The following is an 11,272-nucleotide window of genomic DNA, read 5'->3' on the forward strand; positions in this document are numbered from 1 at the left end:
CTCAGTAATAGAGGTGACAAAAGATAGATTCAATTAACTTGAAAATGAAAACATAGGATTCACCCAATCTGAATATCACAGAGAAAAAAAGTCTGGAAAAAAAAATAAACAGAAGACTCAAGGACTTGTGGTATAAAAACAAAAGCTCCAACATTCATATTTTTTTAATAAACACTTTTTTTATGTTTATTTATTTCTGAGACAGAGAGACAGAGCATGAGTGGGGGAGGGACAGAGAGAAAGGGAGACACAGAATCAGAAGCAGGCTCCAGGCTCTGAGCTGTCAGCAGAGAGCCCAACGCGGGGCTCAAACTCACAAACGTGAGATCATGACCTGAGCCGAAGCCGGTCGCTCAACCCACTGAGCTACCCAGGCGCCCCATCAACGTTCATATTTTCATGATATGCAAAAGAGATTGAAGGTGATTGATTTGAAGAAATAATACAAAACTCTCCAAATTTGGTGAAAGACAAAACTTATAAATCCCAGGAGCTGACTAACCACTAATCAAGATAAACTGAAAGAAACATTTGCCAACATACATTAGAACTAAACTTTTGAAAACTTAGGGGCACCTGGGTGGCTCAGTTGGTTAAACATCCAACTCTTGATTTGGGCTCCGGTCTTGAGCCCACGGTCTGTGGGATGGAGCCTTGTATCAAGCTCTGTGCCAAATATGGAGCCTGCTTGGGATTCTCTTTCTCTGTCTCTCCCTGCCCCTCCTCTGCATGCCTTCTCTCTCTTTCTTTGCCTCCACCCCCCAAAAAAACATAAAGAAAAGAAAACTTAAAGATAATGGAAAATCTCAAAAGTTACCAGAGATAAGCAACACATTATCCATAGAACACAAATTCAAATGACAGTGCATTTCTCATATAAAATAATGGGGGCCAGGGAAAACTGAACTGATATTCATTAAGTGCTGAAAGAAAACAACTGTCACCCGCAAATTCTTTAACTAGTAAAGCTATACTTCAGTAATGAAAAGTAATGAAAATGGAAAAAAACAACAACATTTTCCAAAGAATGAAAACAAAAATGAGTTTGTTATCAGTAGGTAGATTTGTCCCTAAAAACTGGCTAATAGACATTCTTAAAAAAAAAATGATAATGGAAGGAATCTTAGGACAAAACGAAGGAAGAACAAAAATCAGAAGAACAGAGATACAGGAACATACAATAGGCTGTCCTATTCCTTATAAATTTTATAAATTACATTTGATGATTGAAACAAAATAATATGTGATACCCAAGACAATGATACTTAAAAGTTGAGAAGGTAAAAGGACCTAAGTGGAAATGCCATTTCCATATATCCTTCAAAGTGTTACTACCAGAGGACTATTATAAGTCATATGTATATTACAATACACATGGCAATCACCACAAAAATTACACAAAGGTATATACCTAAAAACAGTTAAAATTCACCCAGTTTGGACAATACAAGCTGCCCAGAGAAGGGCAAGAAAAGAGAAAGGGGAAGAAGAACCAGAGAAACAAATAATCAAGTGGCAGACTTAAGCTGTAACATAACAGTAATTATCCATAAAGTAAATGGTCCAAATACATCAATTAAAAGACAAAAATTGGCAAAGGTGATAAGTAAAACATGACATGACTATATACTGTTTACAAGAAAGTCACTTCAAGTTTAAAGACATAGGTATACTGAATATAGAAGGATAGTTAAAAGATATACATGCAGGGGCGCCTGGGCGACTCGGTTAAGCTTTCAACTTGGCTCAGGTCATGATCTCACAGTTCATGGGTTCGAGCCCCAAGCTGGGCTCTGTGATGACAGCTCAGAGCCTGGAGCCTGCTTCAGATTCTGTGTCTCCCTTTCTCTCTGCCCCTCCCCTGCTCATGCTCTGCCTGTCTCTCTCTCTCTCTCTCTCTCAAAAATAAATCAACATAAAATTTTTTTAAAAAGATATACATGCAAACATTAATCAAAAAAGGCAAGGGGGAGCCATATCAATAGCAGACAAAGTAATCTCCAGAGAAAATACCATTATTTAAGGGGCACCTGGTTGGCTTAGTTGGTAGAGCATAGGACTCTTGACCTCAGGGTTGTGAGTTCAAGCCCCATGTTGGGTGTAGAGATTACTTAACAATAGAAAATCTTAAGAAAAATTCCTAGAGACTAAAAGATGCATTATATAAAACTAATGGATTAATCCTCCCCACCAAGAAAATATAACAACCCTAGGTGTGTATGTACCCAACAATGGAGACTCAAAATACATGAAGTGATGACAGATAATGCTATAATGAAAAACTGGCATGATTATAACTGGGGACTTCAACACCAACCTCTTAGCAAATGACAGAACTGTTAGACAAAAAAACAGCAAAAGAGTCAACAAACAGAATCTAACTGACATGTATAAAAACACACCAACCAAAATACAAATTTTTTTCAAGTACCCATAGAATATTCACCAAGATAGACTATATCCTGAATCATTTTTTAAAAAATCAACAAATTCAAAGGAATTTAAATCTTACATACTCTGTTCTCTAGCCATAACAGAATAAAACTAGAAATCAATAATAGAATAAAAACAGGAAAATATAAGAATGTAGGAATTAAAATTAAAAAAAAAACAGATTTCTAAATAATCCATAGGCCTCAAAGGAGATTTAAAAACAGAAAAACTGAATAGGAAAGAATAAAGAAGTATAGCAAAACCTAAAATAGTGATGAGAAAAAAAATTATGAAAACAAGTGCTTACATTAGAAACAAGGAAAGTCATCAAATGAATAAGCTTATTCCCTCCCACAAGACAGTAGAAAAAGAAAAATAAAGTCAACACCAGCACAAGGAAGGAACTAATAAAGAATAGAAGTCAACAAAATTCAAACAGTGAAACAGAGAAAAAAAAATCAATAAAACAAAAAGCGGGTCCTTTGAAATAAATCAGTAAAAGTGATAAATTTCTAACCAGACAGACAGATATAAAAAGAGAAAAGACAAAAATTGCCACTATCAGGAATAAAATGGAGAATATCACTAGAGATCTTCAACCATTAAAAAGGTAACAGGAGAATACTTCACACAACTTTGCACTCATAAATTTGACCAGTTAGAAGGAATAGATCAATTCCTCAAAAACCATAAACTACCCAGACTCAGAACAACATGAAATAAACTATCTAAAGGGCCCTATATAAATCAGAAAAATTAAATTCATAATTAAAAGGCTTCCAAATCATAAATCTCCAAGCACATTTGGTTTCACCAGACAATTCTACCAGACATTTAAAGAAAAATTTAACTAAATTTATACAACCTCTTCCAGGAAACAGAAAATGAGGGAACATAGCCCAACTCATTTTATAAGACTATTATTACCCTGGTATCAAATGTAAACAAATGCAGTCTCCCCCTGCCATCCACAGCAAATAGACTACAGACCAATAATTCTCACGAATCTAGGTGCAAAATACCTAAATAACACCTTAGTAAACAGAATCCAAATGTTCATAAAGACTTATATACCATGATCAAATAAGATAATTTCAGGTTTCAAGGATTGTTAAATATTTCAAAATCACACAATATAATGCACCATATCAAAAAGCTAAAAAAAAGAAAAAAACAATTATGTTAATTAATAGAGAAAAACAATTTAAAAATCCAATACCCATTTATGATAAAAATTCTTGTTAAAAGTAATCAAAGGAAAAGTCCTCACCCTGCTAAGGAATATCTGTAAGAACCCTACAATTGCATGCCAGTTAGTAACATGAAAATATACGAATATATAATACTCAATAGTACAAGTAGATATATATCCAAATTCAGAATATTCTAATATTGTAATGGTGTTATATAAATTACTTTTAAATCTAGTGGAAAAACTCAAAGACAAAATGATTAAAAATAACAATAGCAACTTTTGTTAATGGTCATACAATATAAAAAGGTATATATTATGATATCAGAAACAAAATGTTTGGGCACCTGGGTGGCTCAGCCAGTTGAGTGACTGACTTCCACTCAGGCCATGATCTCGAGGTTCTTGGGTTCAAGCCCCGCATTGGGCTCTGTACTGACAGCTCAGAGCTTGGACCCTGTTTCAGATTCTGTCTCCACCTCTCTCTTCCCCTCCCCCACTCACACTCTCTGTCTCTCTCAAAAATAAATAAATATTAAAAAAACAAAATGTTGGGAGCAAAAATGTAGTTTTTGTATACCATTGACACTGTTGTTAAGAGTTTAAAACAGACTATTATAACATTAAGATTTTTTTTAAGCTTCATAACTACAAAGCAAAAACTTATAGTAGACACAAAAGAAAAAAAGAAAGGAATCAAATTCCAAAATTTTGGAAGGACTCCAAAAATTATCAAATCAAAAGGAGGACAGCAAGAGAGGAACAAAAGAACCCCTAATGAATTAAAAAAACAAACAAAAACAAAAAAAAAAGTAACAAAATGGCAATAGTAAGTTCTTACCTATCAATAATTGTTTACATGCAAAAGGATTAAATTCTGCAGTCCGAGTGGCCAGTTGGATAAAAAACGAAAACCCAACTCCATGCTGCATATATATATGCTGCTTAGAAGAAACTCTAGCTTTAAGGACACAAAAAAACCACCAAGTCGACACCAAAAGAGAGCAGGGTAGCTACACTGATAGCAGACAAAACAGGCATTAAGTCAAAAATCTATGAAAAGACAAGAAAAATTATTATGTAAAGATAAATATATGTGTGTATATGTATATACATATATATGTATCTTTATTTACAAATGTAAATAAATATGCATCCAAGTAGAATACCTAAATAATATAAGTAAAAAATTAACAGAACTAAAGAAAAAGACAGTGATACAATAATAGAGAGCTTCCAAACCCATTTTTCAACAATGGCTACATCATCCAGAGAGAATATCAATAGGAAAACATTGGAATTGAACTACACTTTAGACCAGATGGACTAAATAGACATTGAGAACATTCTATTTCACAGCAGCAGAATATACATCCTTAAGTGCAGACAGAAAATTCTCTAGAAGGTCATGTGTAAGGCCACAAAACAAATATTAACAAATTTAAGAAGACGGAAATCATATCAAGTATTTTTTTTTTAATTTTTTAGTATTTCTTTTATTTTTGAGAGAGAGAGAGAGAGCACAAGTTGGAGAGGAGCAGAGACAGAGGGAGACACAGGATGCAAAGCAGGCTCCAGGCTCTGAACTGTCAGCACAGAACCCCACACAGGGCTCAAACTCATGAACCATGAGATTATGACCTGAGCAGAAGTCAGACGCTTAACCAACTGAGTCAGCCGGGTGCCCTGCATCAAGTGTTTTTTTAATCACTACATTGTGCACCTGCAAATAATATTACACTGTATGTTAACTGGAATTTAAATAAAAACTTAAGAAAAAATAAAACTAAAAATTAAATTTAAAAAAATTATCTTTTTAAATCAAACAGCAAGAAACTATAAATCAGTAACAGGAGGAAAACTCACCAATATGTGAAAATTAAAACACACATACACATAAACACACACACACACCCCTGAACAACCCATAGATAAAAGAAAAAATCAAAAGGAAAACCAAAAAAATATTTGAGACAAATAAAAAGGGAAACACAATATACCAAAATTTATGGAATGCAACAAAAGTAGTTCTAAGAGAGAAGTTTACAGCAATAAACATTGATATTAAGGAAAAAGAAAGATCTCAAACAATCTAACTTTACACCTGAAGGAAACAGAAAAAAAACACATTAGCCCAAATTTGGCACAAGGAAAGAAATAACAAAGATCAGAGCAGAAATAAACAATATAGAGACCAAAAAAAAAAAAAAGAAAGAAAGAAAAGAAAAAGTTCAAATCTAACATTTTTTTGAATGATAACCAAAAGTGGTAAATCTTTAGCTAGATTAACAAAAAACAGATGACTCAAGTAAATAAAATCAGAAAAAGGAGACATTACAGCTGATACCACAGAAATACACAGTATCGAAGAGGCTACTATGAATAATACAAGAATTCTGCCAGGTGCTGAGTACATCCATGTCTATTTTGCATACAGTGACTGTGGAAATAACCAAATAATAGGTTCAACAACCAACTATACCCACTATGAAACAGATATGAGCTAAAACTCCATTGATCATCTAATCTCCATAAATGTCTACTCTGATTGGTAGATCACACTTATATTTTGGATCTCCTGAAATTAGTGTCAATTCAGAAGTAGTGTCCAGTGATCCAAAAAAGGGAGACAATTTCTTCTTTTCCTATTTCCCTTTTGGAGAATGATGGAAGATTATCCGTATGACAGCTTTAATAAATCATCAATATTAATTTTAAGGAAGTAGGGTTCTTCTTTAAGTAGACTCAGCCTCCCTTTTCACTGAAGGGGCTTTAGGTCTATAAACTAGATCCAGTGTAGGAACTGACTGAGAGTCTGTGACTGTTTTGGTGATTCAAGTTAGACTTCTGTTCACTTGACCTAGAAGTTTTCTGCTTACAAAGATCAAGCAAGAATTTCAGTAAATTATACATCTATTTTTCTTCCAGGAACATCATGATAAACTGAACAATATTTTTGTTGTCTCTGTGAGTTAGACTCTTTTGATTGTTGCTTTGACTTTCTGTCTTTTAAAGCCATCATGTCTGCCTTTGGTATTTAAATGTCTTTGGCAATGAAATACTGCCACTGGCATCTAACAATCTCTCACTGCATTTAATAATCCCACTTCACTGGCAACATTTCCCACTCTAATTTCAGACCTACAGAGAAGAACAATTATAGCAGTCTTCAAGGAAGCTGGGGTATCTCTCACAAATTTACTTTTCATAATAATGGGGAAAGATGTGTCCCGTGGACCCTTCCACAATGAGTGACCAGGTCTTACGTGATAAATCCACTCTACCATTCCAATCTCCTTAAGCTTTTGGATCTCTCCTACAGTATTCCCAGACATGATAAATCCACTCTACTATTCCAATCTCCCTACATCTTTGGATCTCTCCTACAGTATTCCAAGACTGTTTTCTCATTTCAACTTTATTTAGTGTAGGTCATCTTCCCGGCAATGTTTCACCCAACCAACCAATCAACTTGTCAGAGCCCATTCTAACCCCTTCAGCTGCAACACTGAATCCAGATTCTCTGCTTAGTGGTTCTATATGAATTGCTTTGGACTAATCCATTTTTTTTTTCCTTTTCCACTATTACCCTGCACATTTGATATTAATTATTCCTCAGATTTCTTTCCATATATATTAGGAAAATATGACAGTTCTTTTCATGTGTAGCCCATCTCTCTGTAGTTCACACATTAACCTTACCCTTCTGGGCCACCTGCTGGAACGTAAGTCCAGTTATAGGTATAGGAGAAAAGAAGGGTAGAGAGAACAGTATCTTGTAAGGCATTTCCACAGAGAAGATCACCAGAGTTTCTTCAGGCAAATCTGAGTTAAACTCCTCTTGACAGGGGTTAAACTCCTCAGAAAGGGGTGCTGGAATACTGTCAAATAAGACTCAGTAGAATGTACGGGTTTTGTATCTCCAGCTTCATTGAGACCTTCTTTACATGCTCCTATTTTAATTTTCAAGATCCCATTTTTCTCCCAATCAATATCCTCACTTTAATGGGAATCCTGAGAGGTTAGGAATTCAGTTCATGTTGTGATTCAGTCACTCTTAAGGTAAGAGTCTGGGTGTGCTTTTCAGAAATATCACCTCTACAGCTGCAGGAGAGAAGTGTTTCTTTCAGGACACACACGGGTGTTTTTAGGTCATTTATGTAAAGCTTAAGCTAGAAAACTTAAGTCCAGATCTATCCTTTATGTCCCTCACTTTCTCCATTAGTTAGGAATAACCATTCAATCTCATTCTACTCCTTCATTTGACAAAAATGCCCTACAGTACCAAACACATAGTCATCCAGAATATCATACGGTGATATTTTGCAAATTTCCATTGCCACATGGACTACTAGTGTTCTTTTTACCACTGGAAATAGTCATTAGTACCTTGAAATATAGTCAGATTAGATAATCAATTCCAAAAAACCCAGAACCAATGCAGAAAACTCATCCTTAATATCTGTTCCTCAAAACCATTCTCAGTACAAAAATCTGAATATGTCTGTTTTCTCCAGAGAAACACAACCATTTGGACTTACGGGTATATTCACCTAAAGAAACTTGCTTCATGATAGTGAGACTGTCAAATTTGAATCAGTCGGCCAACCTGGCAGGCTGTAAACTCTCAGGCAGGGGCTGGTGCTTCTGTCTTCAGGGAAAATTTCTTCTTCTCATAGCAACCTCAGTGTTTTTCTTAAGTACTGATTGAATGAGGAGTACTCACATTATCAAGGATAATCTCCTTTAAGTCAACTGATTTTATTGGGCAAATCTACAAAATACCTCTACAGCAATACCTATATTAATGTTTGATTGAGTAATTGGATACTGTAGTTGACACATAAAACTAACCATTATACCATATGGCCCAGAAATTCCTCCCTCATGTATACACTCAACACAAGTGGAAGGTATGTTCACACACAAACCTATATGTAAATGTTCACAGCAGACTCATCCATAATAGCAAATAACAACAATAATAATAGTAAAATGGAAGCAACTCAAACATCCATCAATGATGAAAGAATAGTGGTATACCCATATAATGAACATATGAAGCAACAAAGTGCTGATACATGCAACGACATGGATGAACCCTGAATATATTTTGATAATTTGATGAAGTCAGATACACAAAAGGCCAGACATTATGTGATTTAATTTATATTATATGTCCAGAATACAAATCAGAATACAAATCTTTAGAGACAAAAAAAAAAAAAAAAAAAGTAGATTAATGGTTGTCAGGGAGTAGGTGAAGTAGGAAAGGGGAGTGACTGCTGATAAGTACAAGATTTCTCTAAGAGGTGTTAAAAAATATCTGAACTTAATGATGACTATTGGCAGTGATACCAACTAAGTTGCACACTTTAAAAATAAATTTAATTTTTTATGTTTATTTATCTATTTATTTATTTTGAGAGAGAGAGAGAATGCATGTGCATGAGTGGGGGAGGGGTGGAGGGAGTGAGACAGAGAGAATCCCAGGCAGGCAGCACAGAGCCCAACATGGGGCTTGATCCCACTACCACAAGATCATGACCTGAGCCGGTATCAAGAGCCAGATTCAACTGACTGAGACACTCAGGTGCCCCTGCCTCTAATTTTTAGTGCTAAGCCATAGATAAACTACCAATTTTGTTGGATGGAATATGTTTTGTGATAGGCAGCTGTTCCAGTTAGGTCTATCCCACAAAGTATGTATAACATGTCTTAAGACTTGACAAGGATCTACTCTGCCATGTGTAGGGTCATCCATGACCATGGTCATCCTATTGTTACAGGTGATTGAGGTGGATAGCTGACCCATTGGGATAATTAGTTTCTTTGTCTCGAGCATTTAAATATGGGATTTAAATACTGGGATTTAAATATGGTATGTAGCTAACATTCTGTTAACATTCAAACTAAACTCATGAGTTGTGAAGGGACCACATTCTCCCATTTATATGGAGAAGCAGGAGAAAGCATTTGGCTGACACAAGGATTAATGAAACGCCCAAATAGAAACAGGAATGTAAGATAATACATTCTTAAAAGAAAGGGAGACACAGCTTATATCCTGGCTGTTTTCCAGGCCCCGAGTCCAGTCAACTCCTCCTTTTTTTCTACCACTAGTTTGAGTGAATTCTTAACCAGAAGAGCTTTAACCAAAACAGGTCCCTTTTTTATTTTTTTCCCCCCACATGGAGGTGAGGTAAGGTAGTTATTCCTGCTAATCAGGCTTCCTCCACCAAATAAAGTGGAGAGGCAACTGTGTAGGGAATTCCAGCAAAAAGCAGCTGAATTATTTGGGCCACAGCAAAGAGAAAATAGAGAAACCATTTTTTCTTAATCAAACTACATATGGATTTAATTTTCCCAGAGGATGGCAGTTTCATAAAAACATTGGAAAACAGAGTCCTTAGATGTATTGTGAAGTAGATTCTGTATTTGGAAAAGATCACATCTGGAGTTAAGTTAAAATCTCCTGACAACAGAAGAGGCCGCAATGAGTAAGCATGTATAAAGTCCGAACCTCAGAGTACCTAAGTGGAGACTAATTGGTAATGATAGATATGAACCTGCCACCTCAGAACGCTCTCTGTTCTCCAGAGCCAAAGAGGCACTCAAGTTACACCAGAATTTTTAGTCAGATATTTCTGAATGCAAAATTCTCCAAACCTATAAGAATATTCTTAAGGGTGGAGAGTCTTCTTGACAGATCCCTGGGAGAGGCTTAAAGGACCTTTTAAATTCATAATCTGGTTCCACTTACTTGTACATTTTTACATTTCCCAAGGACTAAATGATTCATTCATTGCAAAAACATTTATTGAGCAACCTCTATGTGGCCAATGTAGAACTAGGTTTCTAACAGGCAGGTATAGATAACAGTCTTGAATCTCAAGGATTTTGAGGCAAGGAAATAGAAAAGTAGAGAAATAACTACAATAACATGTCAAGGGGGATATAAGCATAAGTGCTTTAAAGCAGAGTTTAATCCTTTGTTTCATTTTTAACTGTCCTTTATCTACCTCCATATTTATCTACCTCCCCTTTTCTCTAGATCTCTGGTTTGGATTCAATGTCTACATTTGAAGCCGGCACAGCCTCTGAATGCTAGCCCCCTGGTTGCACCTGTGTTCCCCACAAGTATGATGAACCCCACAACCAATCTTATCTGAAGTCTCAGGAAGCCCATGAAGGTGGGGGAGAGGGACCATATTTGTAAAACTTTATTTTTAATTCTATCTGTTTATCTCACTTAATCATTATGCTATGAGAATTAGTCTTGGAAAAGCTTAGCACATGGAATCAAGGCCTTCTGGATTTAAAATAGGAACTCTGCAACTGATCCGAATGGTGAATCACACAAGCATGGCCTTTTTTTGTCTGTCTTTCCCACACGAAGGAAGTGATGCCTGTCCTACCTGTCCACATGTACTGTTTGGCTCAATTTATATACCCTATGTGCGGTCTCATTGGAAATATCTTTTAGGAGTAAAGTAAAAAATAGAACCAGCATATTTAAGTATGTTATTCTTAGATGAGAATTTAAAGAGGCTAACCTTCTTTTATACACAGAGGAAAAATGCTTCTTTTGTTAATGCGATGAATGTTGAAGTCTGCGTAGGTCAAATATAGAATTAAATATAGTAA

General features: G+C 35.5%; 1 long non-coding RNA gene across 2 annotated transcripts in view; it reads left to right on the forward strand.

The window, feature by feature from the left end:
* Positions 1 to 10,715, forward strand: part of LOC147578418 (uncharacterized) — a 33,947-nt gene extending 23,232 nt beyond the window's left edge. For both annotated transcript variants that reach the window (XR_015254265.1, XR_015254266.1), the window contains exon 4: positions 10,680 to 10,715. This is a non-coding gene — a long non-coding RNA (uncharacterized LOC147578418). The remainder of the gene's footprint in view (positions 1 to 10,679) is intronic.
* Positions 10,716 to 11,272: the final 557 nt, after the last annotated feature.

The sequence above is a fragment of the Puma concolor genome, chromosome C1, assembly GCF_028749965.1.
Source record: "Puma concolor isolate L17-30 chromosome C1, mPumCon1.1.hap2, whole genome shotgun sequence".
In the NCBI taxonomy this organism is placed as follows: Eukaryota; Metazoa; Chordata; class Mammalia; order Carnivora; family Felidae; genus Puma; species Puma concolor.